Genomic DNA, 22,938 nt, shown 5'->3' with positions numbered 1-22,938 from the left:
ATTCTCAAACTCCCTCCCTTGGTCGTGGTGTATTCGCTTGGGGAGGCCAAACCGTAGTACAAAGTCATTGAAAAACTTGTCAGCTGCCGTCTTCGCGCTCTTGTTTGAGGTTGCGTAAGCCTGTGCAAATCTGGTGTAGTGATCTACAATTACCAGTATGTACTCCTGCCCACCGACACTCTTCTCTAGGTGGAGGAAATCTAAAGACACAAGTTCAAAAGGCTGAGATGCAATGATCGGATTGAGCGGTGCTTTCGTTCTCCTTACTGGTTTCTTGTCTTTGATGCATGAACATGTGCGTCCTATGTACTGCTCAACGTCTCGTTGCATATGAGGCCAGTAAAACCGATCCCTGAGGAGAGAGAGTACACGGTCTGAGCCTTGGTGCCCCATGTTGTCATGTAGTTGTTGCAGAACTAGTTGGTGGTAACACTTGGGTAGTAGCATTTGACAGCGGTTGGCAGTTTTTCGAACTAGGACGCCATCTTCGCCAACATGCAACTGTTTCCATTCATGCAACAGACGTCGAGAGCAGGGATGCATGTCTTTCTGGGCTTCTCGGCTTGGGAACTTGTCTTGAAGTTTGGCTTGTAGGACTGGTCTGATTGCTTGGTCTTGTTCTTGTGCTGTTCGAATTGTTTCGCTGGTCAAGATTGGTGGTGTCTCGGGACTTCCTACTTCGCTCTCTCTTGCAATGTCAGTGGACAGGGCGTGAACGAAAACTGCCTCAGTCCCTTGTTGTTGCACTGCAGCGTACATTGCTGTAACTGTGTCTGGGGAGACCTCCTTCGTGCACATCTGCTGGTATTCTGCCAAGTCCACTGGCAACCTAGAAAGCGTATCTGCCACTTGGTTCTTCTTTCCAGGGAGATATTTCACTGAAAAGTTGAAATCGGCCAGCTCTGAGACCCACCTCTGTCCAGTTGCGTTTAGCCTTGCTGTGGTCATAATGTAAGTCAGGGGGTTGTTGTCTGTGAAGATGGTAAAGCTAGGGGCATAAAACAAATAATCCCGGAAATGTTCTGTCACTGCCCATTTCAGAGCTAGAAATTCTAACTTGCCTGAATGCAGGTGATAGTTCTTTTCAGCAGGAGTCAGTGTCCGGGAACCATAACCAATCACACAAATCTTTCCGTCTTGTTCTTGAGTCAGAACGGCACCTAGTCCTTCCTGTGACGCGTCTGTGAAAAGTGCAAATGGTCTGTCAAAATCCGGATATGCCATGATTGGAGGTGAGGTTAGCTGGTCAATGAGGTTTTCCAGTATTATTTGGTGATCATTTTTCCATGTGATTGGCTGACTGGATGGGACAAGATGTTTCTTTACTTTAGTTTTCCTGTTCCTTGCGTTGCTTGTCTTTTTGTCTACTTTTGGGTCTTGGTGTGATGGTCCCTTCAATAGGTCATAGAGAGGCTTAGCTTTCCGGGAGAAGTCAACGATGTACCTGCGGTAATATCCAACAAGGCCAAGCACTTGTCTTACACCACCTACGTTCTTTGGGCGTTTATTTCTCAGGGACTGTAGTGCTGCTGTATCCTTCGGATCTGGTCGATGTCCCTTGTTGGAGACGATCCGGCCCAGGTACTTTACCTCCTTCTGAAACAGCATGCATTTTGCTGGCTTCAACTTGATCCCTTGCTGCTTCATCCTCTGTAAGACCTGTTGTATGTGGTTGAGATGGTCATCAAAGTTTTTGCTGTATACCAGAATGTCGTCCAAGTACACAACGCAAAACTTATGAGTCAGGCCATCCAAGGTCCGTTCCATATGGCGTTGATATACCGCAGGGGCATTCTTCAAACCAAACGGAATACGTACCCATTGGTATAAGCCCCAGGGGGTGACAAACGCGGTCATTGGTTGGCTGTCCTTATCCATATACCCCTGGTGATAGGCCTTGCCTTGATCGAGTGTAGTAAACCATTGGCTCCCTCCAAGCCCATCGAGGACATCTTGGATGCGGGGTATTGGCTGGCGGTCACAGATGGTCTTCTTGTTCAACTCCCGGTAGTCGATGCACAGACGTAGGCCGCCATCCTTTTTCCTAACACAGACTACTGGAGATGAATAAGGAGATGAAGACTTTTCAACGAACCCACGGCTAATCAAATCTTCGATGTAGTTTCGGACCTCTTGGTAAAGTGGTCGGGGAATAGACATGTATGTACGTTGAACTGGAGAATGATCGGTCAGATTGATGTGCATTTGCAGGTCTTCAATGCGTCCGATGTCATCGTCATTCCTGGCAAATGCGTCCCTTTCTTGTCTTAAAACCCTTTTTACCTTTTCTTGTTGCTCTGGGGTAAGATTAGAGAGGTCCACATCAGGGATGAAATCATCATGGGCGGGGGTATCGGGTGTAACCGTGGCGACCTTTACCTCTGGCAGCTCATGGGGAGTCATGACGTGACCTGGTATGATGGCAGCCGCTCTCTGCACCCGTCCCACAATCATTGGGCCATGGACTGTGATGTCATGCTTTGTAGTATTTGTCACCAAAATTTCCACCTTGCAGCTTGATCCGGGTTTGAGGCAGACCAGTCCTTCACCGAGACACAGTCCATCGGGGAATTCACAGTAGTCGGGCTGAAAATGCACCTCAGCTGGGGATTGGATGGGTACCGCAGCTCTCACTCTGCAGGTCATTAACATTGAAGCTTGCTTAGGGATTGTCGTGAAACCCTTAGGATGTTTCACCACACCCAGTTCATCGTCTTCTTCTACGCTTTGTAGTAGACCTATAACTGAGTCGACGATGGCTGGGCTGGAGTCGAAAGCATCATGAAAAGTGTCGGTTCCCTGCTTGGTCTCAATGTAGGGTGGTTGTCGTACGATCTCGCTGATTACATTAAACCCAATAATTGGCTCACTGAGAGGGTCTTGCGTAACCAATATCGGGATATCGATGACAGGAGCCTCTTCTCTGTTCTCCAGTGAGAAGCTAACTTTCATCCATCCCAGGAAGGGTATTTCTTGGCCATTTGCTGCCTTGAGCTGCAGATTCTGCCCTTCCATCAATTCAGCAATGGGTTGGATGACCTCGTCTGGCAGATTCCTGTCCTTCCATGCACGGGAGACAATGGACACCTGGGCTCCGGTGTCCCAAAGAGCACTGGTCGACACACCATTGACTCGACATCTCACCATGCACTTTTCTCCGATGAGGTTTACTAATCTCCTATGTTGTCTTCCAATCAGGCCAACTCCCACATGGGGATACTTGGAATTAGATGGATTTCTTTCGGCTAGTGATGACTTGGGATGGTTGGGTTTATTCTGGTTGTGGATTGGCTGGGGTGTTTGTGTTTTCTTTCTCCCTACTGTGCGTGGTGGTTGGGACTTTGGTTTGCCAAAGGTTGCCGGTCGTCCCTCCTTGGCAACCCCATCACGTTTCCCGCCTGATAACGAGCTCTGCAGCCACGAAGAAAATGGTCTCCACTGCCACAGTGGAAACAATGAGTACACTCTGCACCCTTGCCCTGCTGTCGACACGCATGGCATCCCCAGTCAGGCCTTCTTCCTCGGGTTGGTGGTCTATTCTGCTGCGCTGTCGGGCGGTTTTGGCTGCCAGCCTTCAGGCTTGCTAACTCAGCTCGAATGTCCTGCAGCTGTTTCTGAAGACTGCTCACCTCCGGCTCTACCTGGTTTATTTTTGCCTTTGTTGTCTTTTGTTTACCTTTTCTTTCAGTCTCATTTGTTTCTGAGGCTTGAAGATGTCGAAACAAAGCCTCATCCGACACTCCAGGATCACTTAGGAGTGGTCGCATGTCCATCCTGATATTATCGTTCTGGAATCCTGTCGTCAAAGAATGCAAGAACATTTGCTGTACAAGAGCTGGGTCATACCGCAGATTTGTTCCTGCTTTCTCCGAGGCTTGCAAAACCTTTTGTCGCAAGTCCAGCATCCGAAGGAGGAAGTCGTGGGCTGTTTCGTTCCCTCCCTGGGCTGCCGCAGACAGTTCTTTGTACCAAGTGGTAGCATCTCCTTCCCTGAAGTGGGCCTTTAGAATGTCCCGCAGTGTAGATAGTGTGAGATCGGCTTTGCTCTCTAGATAACTCCGGAGCCTCATCCCAGGGCTGATGGCACGAAGGACGCCCTCGACGATCTCAGCCTCTGGGTATCCCTTGGTCTGCGCCATCTCAAGCTGCCTGTTGAGGTTCGCAAAAGTTATTTTATCTTTCTGTGTAGGCTCACCGATCTGCCCTATCACGCGGAACTCCTTCTTTATGAGCCCCTGTAGGTTAGAGAGGCTAATACTTTCTGTTGTCTGTGGGACTGGACGAGGAACAGTAGGACTCTCGCTCAGCGGTGTTTTACTCCCAGTCGGTTCCGCAGGCTCCTCCTTAGTATCCTCTCCTGCTATCTCCTTAAGGTAGGCTCCGACCTGGCGCAGATACTCAAGTCCACCGTCCTCCATTTCCTCTACCTCCTCCCTGGCCAAGTACCTAACAAAAAACCTAACACACCCCATCTTACCTTTCCCCCTTACCTTTTCCATATCTGTCGTGGGGATCTGCATCTTCTCACCCAGTTGAAGGAGCTGGTCCACGTTCAGTCCGTGGAGGCCTTCCTGCACGATCTGGCTGATGCTTTCTAGGCTCATGGTGAATGCTGGTGTCTCAACAGGTACCTGGTAAGGGACGGTATGCAGGTTCAGTCAGTCCTTGGACGTCACATCTGCCCTTCTAGCTCTGTGGCAGGCGACGTCCTGGCAGGGTCGCCAAATGTAGCACCCGCGCCGAGGGGCGGCCGGGTGGGCTGTGATACTCAATCAACTTGACAAAAGAAGAAGGGAGGAGACACGTCTTAATGGGTTGTATGGGCACAAGCAGCAATCAAAAAGTGATCATTTATTCACAATCATTCACTGTTATCCGTTTGATAACTCTTTCTCATACATTCTCATAGTTATCATATGGAGCATCAGCTCACAGTGAATATATAATGTATACTAAAACAATAATTCTCCATATCCAATATTTGATATACCATCCTGTGTATGTGTGATCTTCTATAATAAAACTAATCTATAAAACCAACACACATAACATTTACTGATAACTAACTAATTAATAAAAATGAATTAACATTACTTCCTTTTGCAATAACACTCTAATCTATTCTACTCCAAATAATTGTAAAACATATCAATGCAATAATCTTTTAACCTGTCATTCCCGATAATAATCTAACAAACTATATATTATATTATATACAAACTTAATTATAATGGTGCAAATAATGCATAATGTGGCTTTAGTATTAATTCAACTCATCATCACTAATAAACAACCAAAAGAGTTAATCAACACTGCCACTTTGAACCAACAGAATGATTTATCAAACAACTTCTCTTATAAGGTAATCATATTCTGTTAATAACTCTATCAATCCAGTCAATAATGTACAATACTGCTAAACAACTATACCAATAATAACTTCACCCAATACATTTAATACTCAGCTCTGTGAGTAGAATGATATAAATTGTATATGGAAAGAATCTAGTACCTGTGTACTATTTAACATATTCAACCTCGATATTATTCCATCCCTTTCATCATGTTTATGTATAGTATTGAACACAAAATATCAAAATAGCTGCACTCAGTCTAATTTCAATTACCATTTTCCAAGTGAAGTGCAATTTCTTTAAAAGTTAGGAACAAGTGGAAAAAGCAAGGAAAACTCTACTCATCTTTGGCAAGTTCAAAGACAAAGAGTCCGTTTGCAAACTCTGTGCCAGCAAGTTTACCTCATTCCTTGGTACAGTACTGAATAGTGTATGTTTTCAGACCCTGTGTCCATAAACTTGTCTACTCTCATTTATAAAACCTTCAATACACTATATATACAGACATACATTCATTCTACTAAACTAAATGAGGAATGTTCCTTCCTTTAAATCATGCATTCAAATAATTATGTTTGAGACAACTGCAACATCCAAATTATATATCATACTACTAACCAATCTTAATGGGTCTAGTTTGTGAGACTAACTCTTGGCTGGGGACAAGCTCTGCCAGAGTTTCTATCAACCCCAGCTTATCCCTTTATTCTAGCTGGACAGTGTCCACTATAGAGAACATCTAATTCACACCTTACATTAAGTGCACCTCCCTGTAAGGAGCATGCTGCTACCTTTGTTTTGTCTTAGCAAATGTGTTTACACAGACCGAAGATGCTGAATGCAAGGGGTAGGGGTATTAAAGCACTAATTTCTGCCCTCACTCTACCCTGTTGCACACACACACTTTGCTGGCTTTGTTCTCATCTACTGGATATTGAATGGAAGGTGGTGCAGGGGGAGCAGGCAAACAGATTAATCTGCATCAGGCTTTGTTTCCACTTCCTTTGCTATATAACTCCCCTGGCCTGTTCCCACAGTATACACCAAACACGTTCACATCTTTGACTCATAGCTATTCCCAACACCTGTTAACTCTATGGCTGTACTAAATTCTAGTAACTACATATTGATCTCCAAACTAACAGGAACATGGATGAATATTTATATACATGGTTATGTACAGAATATATAAATATATAGGTGAATCCGATATGAAACATATCACTAGAATGCACATATTATAGTCATGTGTATTCTTCTGCAAATCTTGATACCAATAAATCTTCCTTTTTTGATATACCTTGTTTGAGATATTTCCCTCATTTAATACTTTAAACTTTAAGAGTCACTTATGACACAGATGGATTGAGTGAGCAGAGACATACTCAGAACAAGTTACCATGTATTAACACACCCAAAATCTCTCTAACATAAGTTCTCTAACTTGTTTATATCGCCCGTCATTCAAGCTGTAATTCATTATTACAAATTGACACAATCACACTTATAACTCACATCTTTCACCATTGACTATATATCATACATACAAGTAGAAATATAATTGAATATAGTGTATCAAGAAGTTTCTTACCTTGACAAAAGAAGAAGGGAGGAGACACGTCTTAATGGGTTGTATGGGCACAAGCAGCAATCAAAAAGTGATGGGTTAGCTGATGCTGCTTTGGCCACATGCTACCCTCTCTTTTGTTCTCGACTCTTCCACTCTTGTGCAGGGGTGAGAGAAGATCTCTCACAGAGGGGTTATGTTTCACATAGGACATAGCTTATATAACAAAAAAATGGGGGGGGGGGGCATATTTTCCTGTGGGTTCTACATCTATACTCGATTTTATTTCGTTTCTGAACTTCTTTTTCGTACATAAATGAAATATAAAGTCAATTGAACAAACTGAGCACAGCATAATTTGAATCTGACAGTTAAAACAGATGATTGATTCAAATATCCAACATTTTTTCTAAATTTCTAAATTTCTATTTTTTTTTTTGTAATACGAAGATCAGTTGTGAAAATTGATCGATTAAGAGCGAAATTGCAAAGACTTAGTGCTTTCCTATTTCCCGTCCGTCGCACTGCTTTGAACGTACACATTTCGAAATCCATGCCCAAAATAACTACGAAATTGAATGCTTATATTCGAATATCCGAATTTGCAACCATTACTTTGGGTGCCTAAAACAAATTTGAAAGCGCTAAACATGAAATCGTTTGACCAAGGTCACTCTATACTGCTTCAGCTACATGAATTTGAGAAACGAAAACGGGTGAAAATTTTATGAAATTGGCCTTGAAAATACAAACAATGAAGATAGCAAAGACAGTTCAGAATTTTACAGAAGCTCGTCAGGGTGCGGTATATATACCGCACCCTGTTGAACAAACCTTACTTCATTTTCGGATTAACGAACCTTCTGCATAATGAACATCACCTGTGTGTGTACGCGCGCGCGATAACATAGCAGTAGATAATAATTATCATCTATGTAATCGCGCGCGCGTACACACACAGGTGATGTTCATTATGCAGAAGGTTCGTTAATCCGAAAATGAAATAAGGTTCGTTTTCCGAAACACACGAAGAGCCCATAGCAGGCGTTTGTTATTCAGAAAATGAAATAGGATTTGTTATTTTGTATATTTGTGGAGTTTATTCTGAAGGCTCGTTAACACGAAAATGAAATAATATCGTTAATCCGAAAATGAAAGAAGAGATGCATAGTATCAACGAACCATCGGAAATACGAACCTCAGGGGCCCTATTGCACCTTCGGATAAAGAACCTTTGGAATAACGAATCATTGCAATAGAATGACGAATCATATTCCATTTTGGGATGAATAGACCTTCGCAATTACGAACTGTTATGTTCAGATAAAATAAGAGATTGTCACATCATTTCTCGTCAATCATTGTACAGCAGGAAACCAAATTGTTAAACACATAACACAGAAATTTGTCTCTATACTATAGTTATGCTTTTGGATCAATTTGAATATTCGTATATTCATACATTCACAACAGAAGAGAAAGACGGACAGATAAGGTATGTGCAATGGTTGGAAAGGGAAGCAGAGAATTTATCAAATTAATTGTTTTTGCTTTGAAGTATAAGACTCGACCCGGCGTACAGAAACTCCAGTTACGTTAACATGAAAGGAGAAAAGCCGAAAACAGTCACACTATCTTGTTTGGAATTGATTTATATTTCGTAGCAAATAAAAGACTTCAACAAGATATATACATAATATATATATATATATATATATATATATATATATATATATATATATATATAAATATATATATATTATTGTGTACGTTATACACTTTCAACATTTACTGCGTCTTGTAATGTGGTATTCTCTTTTTGACAGATAGTATTTCGTTTATTGCATCTCCCTCTCTGTGCAAATGAAGTAAAACACACTTCTGCCTTGGTAAAAAAGAACTGCACGAGGGTAAATTGGATAGAGTGTAGTGCATTAAAGAGATTGTACCATTTTGTAATCAGTAAATAAAGTATACATTTATATAAGTGTGTCTAGGCATATAGGGGAATTTCCCGCGCAGGACTCCAGAGTGTATAACATTTCACAATCGTAAACGTATAGAACGAGATCAAAGAATGTCACGTGGTACCAACGCGACCAATCACGAATCTTGTCAAAGATATACTATTACTAGTATGAGACATGATTAAATTTCAGAAGCGAGAAGACTTGAAGTTAACACATTTTCCTATACCAGTACTCTGATATGTAGAACGGAAGGAGTTAAAGTGCTTGAGCGTTTGCGTGCAGAACTTCCTATATACACTGTACACACACACACACACACACACATTTTTTAAATGAATTTATCCCCGGCATATACTGCATAACATATAGGTTCCTTGATGTGGGGCTATATTATTATGTATAATACATATATATAACTTTCCCGCTGCTAGGGTACATGAGGTCCTTAAATAAATACATAGTCAGAAATGGATAGTACTGAAGAAGCCTTGACCACTAAACTCACTATCAGAGCTTAAAGATCATATAAACTAGGTGTTTGTTTTTTAACTAGCGGTGCTACACGTATGTTAATTGATGATATATTTTTGATTCATGGTAATTTACATCATGGATAAAGCAATTCTTGTGTACTTGTTATTTTCAATATACACTTAAGTCTTATGTTGGGTGAGATGCTACTTGGCAAGCATGTGTGTGTGATATAATTACATGTAAATACAGATTGTACTATGTAAAAATCTTCATTGTGTACATTTAATCATGGGCCGCGACGCGAGAAAAGGGTCCTTATAGGGCATAAAAATACTGAAAATGATTTTTCACTGCTGCATTGTAGAATGAACTCTGACGTATTTTGATATACAGTTTTCTGAAATTCCACTTTTAAATGCCCCAATTACGACATAAAAAAACATTAAAAAAATGTTTTGACCAATCCTGTCATTTTTTTTAATGCGTTTATGGATGCGCGCGCAGCAACACAGCTGATTGTTTTTTGGTTGTTTGTTTGCTTGTTTGTTTTTTCGCGTATTGGTTTGTCAAACTTTCGCGCCGTCTTTTGGCGTTTGTGCCCGGCAGCGCTCTATAGGGTCCTTTTCCGCGTCACGACCGACACGGAATTTCTTATATCATAAGTTTGCCTTCTGTTTTGTTTTGATGATCTATAGTATATTATAATCTCCATCAGAATGTACGGTCGGTAATACTCACAGGAAAGAAATAAAACTAGATCTCGAAATAATTTTTTATCTATATCAACATTAAATTATCATTTTGAATCACTCTGGAGTGTGCATTGCTCTTTATCTATCATGATTTTAAGCCTGAAATCAGCACTCATACGGAATATAACCGTATAGAATAGTGTCAGATATTTTGTTGTGCGCGTTTGCTGAAACTATATACCTTTCATTAAGGCCTTATTCTATACGCGTTAGAATAGTGATACACGTACATACATTCACATTTACATAATTCATCTTACATCAAATGAGACATGAGAAGAATTCAAGTAATTGCCTTATCTATAACAGTCTGATAGTAATTGATAATGGTAAAGCCCCTGCAAACTACCATGAATTAGTTCGGAAGTGCGGAATTAAAGTTGCCGACTTATTCAGCTAGATATAATTATGTTTTTAAAAATCGATAGTACACTGTAGATCAAATACATGATCGCTTTCAGTGGCTACCATAATTTCAAGAGATCGTACAAAACGAATATAGATGTTTCAACGATGTCAGCACGAATTCCAGTGGGTATTTTCGACTTTCAAATACATTCACAGCATGAATGGAAAAGGCAGTTCTTGTGTACTTGCTCTCTGTTTATTACGTCATTTCCAATTTATACAGTTCAGTCTTGGTTTTTTGGCTGCTTCTTGTCAAGATGTACACTGGGGCCGCTGAACGACGGGGAGAATTTTCGAACGGAACTCTCAGGAAATTACGAGATTTGTTGTTATTACTAATGTTTTATAGTATTTTTTTTCATCTTTTTTCACACAACTTTTCTTTTTAAAGAGCTACCCTCCTTCCCGTTCCACGGCCGTGATATAGGTGAGTCTCGCTGAAGTCACTCTTCCCTAATTTACATTTTGGAGACTGAACATCCCATCAGTCTTTCGCTGGGAGCACAGTGAACACGTTGTCTTTGCAGTTCACTTCTTATTAGACTGCCAAGCACTCAAGTTTCCCTCGTACGTGTGATGCACCTACATGTATATAGGAAAACAGACAAGGGCAAAAGTACATAATTCAAATTACACAGTGTCTAACCGAAGTTTTATGATTAATCTTGAAGATACGAGTTGCAGCAAACACGATAATATTTGAATATGAGTTTTGACTGAAAAGTAATACTTGTATTGATTGTACAGAGCTAGACTAATAAGCCTAACAGAGAAGATGATGGAAAAGAATCCTTTGTGTCAAACTGCAGGATACTCCAAGAAAAGCGATGGCATATTCAAGCACATACAATTTTAAAGAATATCTACTTAAACGGGCAAATGACCATGATAACATGCAGACCTAAAACTTCAACAAGAAATCACCCGTGGGGGGATCGTGCTCATCAGAGTATCGCAAGTTCACCTTCCATTTCATACTTTTGCAGACAATTACTTAAAATCAGTCCGGGGTCGGGGGGGGGGGGGGGGTGGGGGGCAGCTTCGGGGGCCCGAGGGCACAGTGTCTGTCACATTCTATCACATTTGCAAAATTCCTGCCAAATTTAAGTAGAAAATGTGATCATGCATTTTCAAAATGAAGATCAAAATGTAACTAGAAATGTTGCTAAGGCGACTGCTATGCCTCCGCCATAATGCATTATTCTGTATTGAAAAGTACACTGTTATAACCATTTTCATCTGGCCTTTGACCCTAAAATTCATAGGATAATCACTGTCAGGCAGAACATGCATAAATATGTAGTCAGTTTCAAGATAACTTGAGCCACTTCTGAGATATGGAGGAAAAAGTTAGTTCAGCACTTTCCCTTGATCTTTGACCTTTTGACCTTTGAGGCAAACCAACAAAAAAAAAGAGAAAAAGAAAATTTCCAGATAATCTATATTAGGTTATACATGCATACACCAAGTGTCAAAAAAAATCCTGCTGGCATTGCATAAATATGAGGGAAATAGTAAAATTTTGAAGTGTTGCACTTGACCATTGACCCCTGACCTTTCACCCTATGAACCCTAGATTCTCTACATAATCACTGCCAGTCAGTACATGTATATATACAACAACTTGTACTATGTTCCATGAAGATACCTTGAACAATTTCCAAGGTACGAAGAAAAAAGTGAACTTTTAATATTTTAACTTGACCTTTTGACCTTTGACCTTTGACCTCATGACCCGAAACTTTCACCAGAGAATCTTAATTGGGTAATACATGTATACAATTAGTTTCAAGGAAATATCTTCTGGCATTACATAGATATGGAGGAAATAGTGAAATTTTACGTATTTGACCTTGACCTTTTGACCTTTGACCTTGACCATGTCCACCCAAAAGTTGATAGGCACAACTTCACCCCCTAATACACGTACATGCCAAGTTTCATTAGGATACCTTAAAAGGTTTTGATGGTTACCCTGTCCACAAAATTTATTACGGACGGACGGAAGGACGGACGGACGGACGGACAACCCGAAAACATAATGCCTCCGGCACCACTTTGTGGAGGAGGCATAAAAACTGTAGAAACCAGTTGCTGTTCTTGCCTCACAAAACTTGAACGGAAAGCTATTACTTATACAATGTCATGTATTATCATTAAGTAGCGAGAACGAGAGAAAATAACACTAATTGTCAAAGAAATACAGACAGAAAATGCAAATATTTGGTACCGACCGTCACGTTAGGATATGTGAATCTATTTCCCGTAGATTTTGCCGTTGTTGCTGCGCTTGGCTCTGGGTCAAGTTCGATGTAGTTACTCCCCTGTAACAAATCAATAATTGAGATAAAGGCATAAAGCTGGACACTATGCCGGATGTACACTCTACAAAAGTGCATGTGTCTCGCCCATTCGCGTACAAGAAATTGTACGCGAATGGGATATAACAGATTTTAAAAAAAAGAGATATAACAGATAAAAAGAGATATAAAAGGGTAAAAATTTATGGCAAAAAGGAAACGTGCCATAAAAATTAACATTGGGCCCTTAAATTTCTTTGACCTCTGCCTGTGACCTTTGACCTTGTAGTGACCATCCACTCCCCAAAGGACATCTACCATCCAAGTGTGGTCACAAACGGACCTATGGATCAAAAGTTATGACCCATAATAGAAACGTGCCATAAAAACTTAACATTGGGCTCTAAAAGTTCGTTGACCCCTGCTTGTGACCTTCGAACTTGTGGTGACCATCCACTCCCCAAGGGACATCTACCATCCAAGTTTAGTCATAAATGGAGTTATGGATCAAAAGTTATGACCTATATATAATAGAAACGCGCCATAAAAACTTAACATTGGGCCCTAAAGTTCATTGACCCCTGCCTGTGAGCTTTGACCTTGAGGTGACCTTCATATATGGTAAAATTTGAAAGTTTGTATGACCCCTCTTCCCTCGAAGTTTGATTGCAATTGAAGCCCAGAGTAAAGAGTTATTGAAGTTTTTGTAGCGTTACGGACAGACGATGTACGGACGGACGGACGACGGACGGACAGACGCCGCAGGCGATCCCTTAGTCTCCCCTCACCTCCGGTGGGCTCGACAAAAATCAGGGTCAGAACTGACCCGGAACTGGGTCCGTTTGGGTCACATCCCGTTCCGGGTCAAAAATTACTCGGAATTTGGTCGTTAAGACCCGGAATGGGGTCACCCTGACCCAATTTATGACTCTGAATGGGGTCATATCTGACCCGGAAAATGTTTTAAAAGTGTACGTGTATACAGTTACGGTGCACAAACCACATGATATAGCTAGAAAATATCACAAATATTGAATTTCTTTCATGACGTAAATCTGTATTCATTTTAACAGACAATAAAATACCTTGTTTAGAGGCCTATCCTTATATCCTTGAATAATTATGATAATAATCATGTAAACCAATTTACGGATTAAGGATGCAGACTTTCATTTTATTTGTGAAGCCCGTTTGTAATATTCTGCTACAAAGTAAGCAAACTAATACTGAAATATTCAGTTTTCAAGAGTATCTCTACTATCGATGAAATTGTGATGTTTTGCCTGAGTTTTACTACAAGTCGTCACGAAAAGACACGTGACATGAAATTTGCAAGAAATCAGATGACCTATATACCTCAGAATTCTTTACGGATCGTTCAGTCCGACGAGAATGATACAGAAGAATTTCCTTTGCATAAGCATGATCCTCGGGATCAGGTTCAAAGTATTCACTTCCCTGCAAGATAATGTCATAAAAGTATATATATGTTTATATGTATGTATATCACGTATACATTATAAAGATTCTTTCATTTTGTTTCGGGGGGGGGGGGGATACAGGTAAGGAAAACAATTCAACATGGTATCATTTTTACATTATACATTTTCAAATTCCTATTATACAAACACAGAGATGCGAATTTCTTTAATCATATGTTTAAAATGTCAATAAATTTCACACTCACACTGCTTTTCCAAAATGCTGGAAAGATTATTGTCACAATAGCAATGTACATTATGTATTAAGTCTGATAAATTAAATACAAATATTTGTAAATCTTGCAATTCTTACAAACACAGAGCTGCAAATTCAGGAATACATGTCATCCAAAAGATCGATGAATTTTATATCCCTCAATCCCAACATATATACTTCTGACGCTCTAGCTTAACTCTCTAATAATGATTTTCACACACAGAAAAAAAGTAACGACAACACACATTTACATTGTACATGTATTTACACATTTTGTTTGTGTAAAAATGTTTGTGTACTAATTTCAATTCGGTTGCTGTTGCTGCCAATAGAAGTGAACTTTATATGATTAATCCGTGTCCCACATCATTACACTCAGTTTTCAGAGTCCACAAATTCAGTGTTTTCATGATGATATTACTGTCAATTGAATATGTAAGCCCAAATACATACGTCATTAAACACGCACACACGCACACACACACACACACACACACACACATCATGCATAGTGTACAGACATATGCGCACATATAAACAGTATATGCCTACAAATATTAACACACGAACAATTATGCATATCTATACATACATACATACATACATAGTTACATACATACATACATACATACATACATACATACATACATGACTGTATGATGAATGACTTGCCTCCGGTTCAATTGCAGCAACATTCACTGCGCCCATACGGCTTGCCTGCTTGTTTGGGAAGGCAAGTGGCATGTAGGACTTGTCAGAGATGTCCTCATATATATGTTTCCCGCCCTAAAACACAAAAGAAATTAATTCGCATGTTATTGGCATCCGGCAACTTGTTATTGATGATAACCTAGGCATACTTATGTTTGGGCGATGATTGGAATGAGGGTTTTTTTTTCTTCTTTCACTGTAGTGACACCGGAAATTGAGAATACAGCATTTTGTTGACTTCAACTGTGTGTAAGAAAAGATATTGCCTATCATAATGAAACTCAATTTCGAACATTCCTTTATATATCTTCCTTTTTTTAGCAGAGTTGCAAAGCAAATACTGCAAGAAAGCAGTGAACGTACAATACACTCATGGAGAGACAGTTTGTCTGTCATCTCCATGCAGATTCATTGCAAAATATGGAGTTGACATAACAGGTTGGTTAACACTTCTGACATAGAGTGCTTAATTGATGCCACACACTTGATCTTCGATGCTTTGCGCATGCGCAACAGACTAGGCAAAATATTATTTTAAGGCTAGGCAAAATACTATTTTATCTTGCGGCCAGTTTAGTATACAAATATACCTGGCCTTGAGAGTTTCTTGTTAAAACTATGGGCAGAGGTGACTCCAAACTAGTACTATTCACTGAGGGGCGCAGCCCCGAAGTGAATAGTACTAGTTTGGAGTCACCGAGGCCCATAGTTTTAACAAGAAACTCGAAACTAGGCGAAGTATATTTGTTTTATATTTTGGATCAAAAATTTGAATAAAAAGTGAAAATCATTATAGGCTTAGCCTAACCCCGGGACGCTCCGTGTACACAGTTACACTGCAACACTGCGTGTTGGGGCTGGTCGCAGTTAGGCTAAGCTGCACTGCGGCGGCAGCGCGCAGCGCCTGCAATACGCAACAGTGCGAGTGACCGGAAATTGAAAAACGTAGCAGCCGTGGCACCGCCAGAGTTGCCCGTCGCATGTATCCAAGCGCTCGTATGGCCGCTGCAAACCTGAACACTAGAATTCGGGACCGGACGTGGACGAACCACGTACACTTGATTGTAAAGAAGGGTGATTGTGACATCATTTTGCAAATAGTATATATTATTATCCATACAGAGGATTTTTAGAGCCCAAATACAAGTGTTATTTTGTCGACGCACCTCATAACCTCCAACCCACTTAAGAAGTTTGTTGAACTCGACCAATATTTTTTGCCGAGGCGACCAATATTTAAAATATTGGACGGCAAGAGGGGGATTCCCCAAAGTTCTTATAAACTGCACCGTGATTGGTTGAGATATATACGAGATCACCTGAAATAAGTAAAAACGTCTGTGATTGGTCAATCACGAATTAACTAGAATATCGTTTCTTCTAAAATTCTGTGTTTATACAAACAAATTTCATTTATCTATTAGTTGAAATTGTTTTTCACACAATTTTTCAAAATATCACTTTCATAACAGGAAATTAAATTTAGGTTTGATGAAAACAAGTTGCATTTTTTTGTGTGTGCATGCAGGCGCAAGGCGACGATTGATCTGCAGCTCTGCATGCTCAGCGCTACTGCTAGATAGCCCGTGTGCGATATAGTGTAGCCGGCCGCCGCCGCTGCGCTTGCATTTGCTGCGCCTGCATTTGCATGCGCGATATGCATATTACAGTTACTGTACATGTACGTACGTGTGTACAAGTACGTTATATACAGCACAGTAGGACTAGTTGTGGTAGTAGTAGCCTAATTCCATCTTTCACAATCTACGGTAGATGTGACGTGAATTGTTTCTCAGATCTCGGATACAAATACATCTAATTCTGGTCTAAATTAGCTAGATCTCGGTCTAACAGTAACATGACGGCTACCTTGGATACATAGATCACTGTTTTATCAGAGACTGAAGTGGATTAACTTGCACTGAAGAGTGTACATGTACCATACCCCATGTCAGGATCATTACACAGTAGGAACAGCACTCGGAGTCGGAGACAGAAAGGGTAGGCCAAAGTGAAAACATTCTTTGCTAAAATCCTCTGTAGGATAATAATGATGATATTGAATGTCCTATTTTCGATTAATACAAGGAAATATTGGACTCGCTAAGCAAAATATTGGACTCGTCTTCGACTCGTCCAATAGTAGGCCAGCCAAAACGATTTTTTTTACTTTGGACGGCAAAATTTGTTAATGCTAAGTTTTCCAGCTGAAAGTCTTCCAAAAATACTCAAGTTTAGCGTACGGCCGGATGTCAAGCGCGTTTTTGCCGAAAAATGCCTTTTTTAGCACAAAATTTGAAAGAATGTAAAAAATCACGATTTTTATTTTTTTACCGAAACAAGTAATGGTTGATAAGTATCTTTCAAACTAGAAATGTGTTATCTTCCATTTCAAGTTTGGAACCTGACTAATATGCATTTGAATGTAGAATTTTTACACGCACATATATGGCGCAATGAAACATAAAAACTTGATTTACTCAAAATTGTACTTTGTAAAATCTACCAATATTTCAAAGTTTTTTTAAACTACCTAAATCAATCTATTCAAAAGTTTTTATTTTTCCGAAATATAATATATATTCTGATATCTTATGCAGCAAAGAAATTACAAGATAAGGCGAAAGATAACTCGTTTTATGTTATCCTAAATGGGACGATGTATTTTTACCGGACGCGCATTTTGAATGAAAAATCGAATGTATAGCGTAAGCCCATATATATTGTACATGGTATAGTGCGTGTAGGTATTTATCTCACATAATTGGCGAAGTCAATGGACAGGTTGGATAGCTGACTGCAAAACCCTTTGTGACACCTTGATATGATTGAAATGTGCATCTCCCCCCCCCCAAAAAAAAAAAAAATAAATAAATAAATAAATAAATGAAATCAGTAGTGTTGTTACCATGGCAACTGATCATCATTAGGTCACTCCCTGAAAATTTCAAATATTCATAATTGTAAAGCGTACGAAAGTGTTGAGACATTTTGTGTGTGTGTGTGAAAAATGTATCAATCTAACTAATCTATGTTTAACAATGAAACCTAAGAGTTATATATAAATTGTTTACTATGTTCGGAAATGGTTGTCATGGAAACCGTGATAACAAATCACGTGTTACTGGGAAAAATTACGATACCAAATCTCCCATCCTGCATACTCGCCCCTTCCCCCGAGAATGCTTTGTAATTCATAATGCTATATAGTTTGCAATCTCAGGCCCTGAAACGGAGCCCTGCAAGGGATAGGCACGAAATCACTTTTACTTTTGTAATGTTCTAAGGCGAGGTGTTTGCATTTTATTTTGATTTATTCTCCCGCAGGAGACTTATACTAAATGTTTCTTTTATGATGGTTGATTGTTTACATGAACGTTGTTTGGAACGCACACTTAGTGGGCGACATAAAAATGTTATTATGTATCCCGGATTTGTGTGAAAAAGTAAGGCAAATATCATCCTCAAAAGAGAAAACAAGAAGTAAAAAGGAAGTAGAAGTGAAATGCGTACAATGCAATAACAGCCTCATTTCCCCTTCCCATCATTAAGTCGGTTACTAGTATATCATCGAGTCTATATTGCAGATTATATTAATCCTTGGCCAAGTTCTATGTCCTTGGAGCAGACATGTAACAACTTGTTTGTTTGCAATTCGATTTTTTTTTCTATATTATCACAAATTTGTGAAAAAAAAATAATTTCAGTTATCACCAACACTCTAAATTCCCAGTCAACCAACAAAACGTACTACACAATGTGCACACGCCCGCAACCACCGTCTCAAACAGCGTTCACGAATGAAATACAGTAAACAGTAAACGAGGCAATTTCTCTTTTTTAAAGCAATGATTTGCCATTAGCGTACATTTATTAGAATAGCAGCACTTGACATCTATGTTGCTGGCTACCAAAATGCTGATTAGAATACCATACACAGTAAGAACATGCTTGAATCCTGCAAAATATATATAATTATTTCTCTTAAACAGTATTTCGTTTTGAAAGGTAAAGAACCTCAGTCTCCATTTGTGGACATCTAAAAACAAACCAAAAAATCCATCTGAAAGCAATCTTCTTAAATGATTAAAAGCATTAGAAAAGAATGAGTCCTCAGTGAAAATGTCTTTCATGAACAAATCTCAGTGACATACATCCAAAGAGTTTGAAAAACAATACAAATTGCGCTGACTACATTAACTGCATTGATAGCCTCAATTTTTTTTAATGTGACATATACTATAATGTGTCCAGCATCACAAACGTCTCTTTAAGCAATATTTCAATATCTCTATCTTTTCAACAATTTGTGGTTACATATCCTAGCTAATTATGACTGTACGCTGCTGCATTGAACTTTCGTCAATGTACAACTAAATTAGAATGGTGACTGCCAAATTTTTAAAAATCTCCTTTTAGTCTGATATTATTTTTGTGTTCTGCAGACCAGTGTGATAAGATATCTGTACTGAATGCTCGTCTCTCAGTGAAGAAAAAAAAAATCACCTCTCCAAAATGCATGGGTACTGTTTCCCTCTAATACTTTCCCTTATTCCAAGTACCAGAATACATTGCTGGGGCCCTGAATAGCTAACATATATTACAGTATTACCAACATCATGACAATTATGGAACATGTGAAAGAAACCTGGCAAAACATACATCTTGACCAGTAAATTTTCTTTTCACTACTTCTTGTACTTGGCGTTTGGATTAAAAACATTTTACTTATGTTCGTTCCTTTAAGCTACATACTATTCTTTCATATCTTAAACTAGAAAAGAAAAAAACATGCTCTATGATATTTCCCTTCAGATTCACCAACTGATACTTTGTGAAATTTTCTTTTTAAGCACTTCAACGTGCAGTTTTTTTTTCTAACATGTCACATATTTTCCTCCATCTGATGAAGAAAGGCAAAGTTAACTTCCCTTTTGTTGCCCCCCCCCCCCCCCCGCATAAAAACAAAAACAAAAGACATTCCAATCTGACAGGATTAAAAAGTTGGCGTTTGGGCTTCAAAGGAAATAACAGGATCAATTTCCATGAACTACTAGTATGCGGCTTGTAACTCTGAGTCTCGAAGGCATGGTATAGTTTTGGTTGAGATGGAGATTCAGACTTTCACGTTTTGCAAGCAAATAAAAACAACTTATGAAATATGAAAGAGCATCAAATTCTTAGAGTAATTTGAAGTTTGTTTGATTAAAGTTCTTGGTTTTGAAACGGCCGAGAATTTTTTTTTAAAAAGTGACACAGAATGATAATAATTAGAAGTGGGTGCCACCTTTATTAGAACCTCTTTGTTTTGGTACATCTCAGCCTTTGAAAACCAATTTTTAACAAATAAATTTGGAATTCCTCTTGGTATTGTTTACTCTTTAATATTTCATAACAGGGTTCTCATTATTTTACAAAATCTCCATCTCAGCCCCCATCTCAACCAAAAGTAGACCATCCCTCATCCCTTTAATGCTGCCATCAAAATTGGAAGTACACTGTAGATCTATGTCAAATCATAATGCTCTTTGCCAAGTAGTGTTGTGCACATTTTGATATCATCACTAAGGGAAAAAAAAAGAAAAAAAAAGATTAGAAAAGAAGCATTTAATCTGGATTAGTAGAAATTTCTAATATATACACATGTCTTTTATATATTCAACTTCTATAATAGTCCTGAAAGCACATTGTGATTATATTTGAGAAGTTTAGATGGATGCATTCCACATGTAAGTTCAGGTTCTGATGACATCCTTCATACGGAATCTGGATGCGGACCGGATAGCCTGGCAGGGTTGTTTCTGGAGAGAGACAGAGAGAGAGAGAGAGAGAAAGAATGGTGTATCTGTCTTTACTTGATGAGGAAAGTGACATGGGCATTTTAATCTTTGGTGAAGACACAGTGACATATACGCTAATAAAGACATACGGTTACTTGATTTCCTCTATATGTAGTGTTTCCTTGAAACTGTAAAGTATATTATTTTATACAGTAGATCCTAATTGTAGCAATTTAACCATGAGTACACGATGAAATATAAAATGTAGGAAACTTTCATGATCCAAATATCCAATTCTTTCCATTAAGCTTTTTATTCCATTCAGAAGAATTTCAAGGTAGTGCTTGCCTGATACTGCAACTGGATACATTCAACACTTTCGTGCATATAATGTCCCCGTGACCTTTCACATCAATACCCTCATAACTGATCAAAGTAAAATTGCTTAGAGGTTATGGTAACATGGTTATGGTAAAATATAATGTCATGGTAGCAATGCTCTACAGTCAATAAAAATCAGGGTTTCCCTGTAATTTACAATCAGCAGCAAAATCACAACAATAACTAAAATGCTACTTGTACAAGGCTCAGCAGGTTACGTAATCATCTCTTCTGTATAAAACCAAAGTTGAAGATGATCTGCTGAGTAAATGTTAAGTTATTGCAAGATGAGAATAGGACAGATGTGCGTGTGAATGGATGACTGCAACAACATAAAGACTCCTGCAACCATCTTTGACAGAGGCTAAAAAAAAAATAATCAGCTTTAATTCATGTAAATCTTCGTTGTTGGAGTGATTGACTACATGCATATGCAGTACTGCATTCATTTAGCAAAACATGCGTTAATTTTCTGCCCAATGAACGATCGACAGTCAAAAATTTGGTCAAGATGTCAAAGGCTTGACAAAATATTCCAACATATTTGGGGTTTACATTTTACATGTATTATTGCTTACCTCCCATATTTCCTTTCGAAATAGAGTACAGGATGCACAGATTAGAAGTTGGTAGTCAGGACATCTGTCTCTTTCTTTTTTTCTCTCTCTTGTCCGTAGTTGGCTGTGGTTTGCAGGGTCCATTTTGTCCACTTTGTGCTAATTCTGGTCGAAAATACAATTAACAAAAACTTAAATAAGTTATCATTTTTATGAGTGAAACAGGATAATCATACTGCAACAAAAAACAAACAAATTCATCATGTATTAGAATTAATCATCACGATCTCATGAATCCCTTAGTATGAGATTTTGGATCTTCAGGTCACTGTCAACATTAATTTGTCTTACATGTAATACATTAATCATGTCATTGTTATTATCATCTTTGATGCTCTAAAGCCATATCTTACTGAAAATGAATTATGTAGGATGGAAGTCATCTTGACACCTGTAATTCCTGTACACAAATATTTGATTGTATCATGCTCTCATTTGTATGTGGATTAGGATATGATTTCCTTGCATAAATCGGTTTGTATTCATGAGATGATATTCCTAATTTCAAATCGTTGACACTTACTTGTGAGCTGGAAAGGGCATTCACATCGCAGTCAAGACATCTTTCTATCTCCCCCTCACTCTAGTGGATGTGATCTCAAACTCAGCATGTCCATTTGTTGCTGACACCTTGATAAAAATAAAGAACAATACATCACAGCATATCACCCTTACGTCATACTTAACGCAACATAATAACTATGGAAAGTTAATTGATTTGTGACTACAGACGTATTTTCATCTGTGCACACATTAAACACTTGTGCCAATTGACATGGTTGAGAAATATTTCATTACATATGATATATTACTTGATTACATTTATGTTTGATTTTTATATGATCTCATCTTCAGTAGATAGAATACCATTCTTTCATATGATCCTCTACAATAGAACATGCAATGAATTTACAAGAAAACAAGAA

The 22,938-nt window shown here is 38.9% G+C and overlaps 1 long non-coding RNA gene across 1 annotated transcript; it reads right to left on the bottom strand.

The window, feature by feature from the left end:
• Positions 1–20,852: 20,852 nt before the first annotated feature.
• On the bottom strand, positions 20,853–22,645 carry LOC139728321 (uncharacterized). The gene is made up of 3 exons (XR_011710802.1): positions 22,536–22,645; positions 21,974–22,117; positions 20,853–21,035 (listed from the first exon to the last, which is right to left on the bottom strand). It is a non-coding gene; the product is annotated as an uncharacterized lncRNA (long non-coding RNA).
• Between the last annotated feature and the right edge of the window lie 293 nt (positions 22,646–22,938).

This window comes from Diadema antillarum, unplaced genomic scaffold (assembly GCF_040938485.1).
Source record: "Diadema antillarum isolate AM-2024a unplaced genomic scaffold, OU_Dant_1.0 seq00000173_RagTag, whole genome shotgun sequence".
Classification (NCBI taxonomy): Eukaryota; Metazoa; Echinodermata; class Echinoidea; order Diadematoida; family Diadematidae; genus Diadema; species Diadema antillarum.
This window is presented reverse-complemented; position numbering and strand designations above follow the sequence as displayed.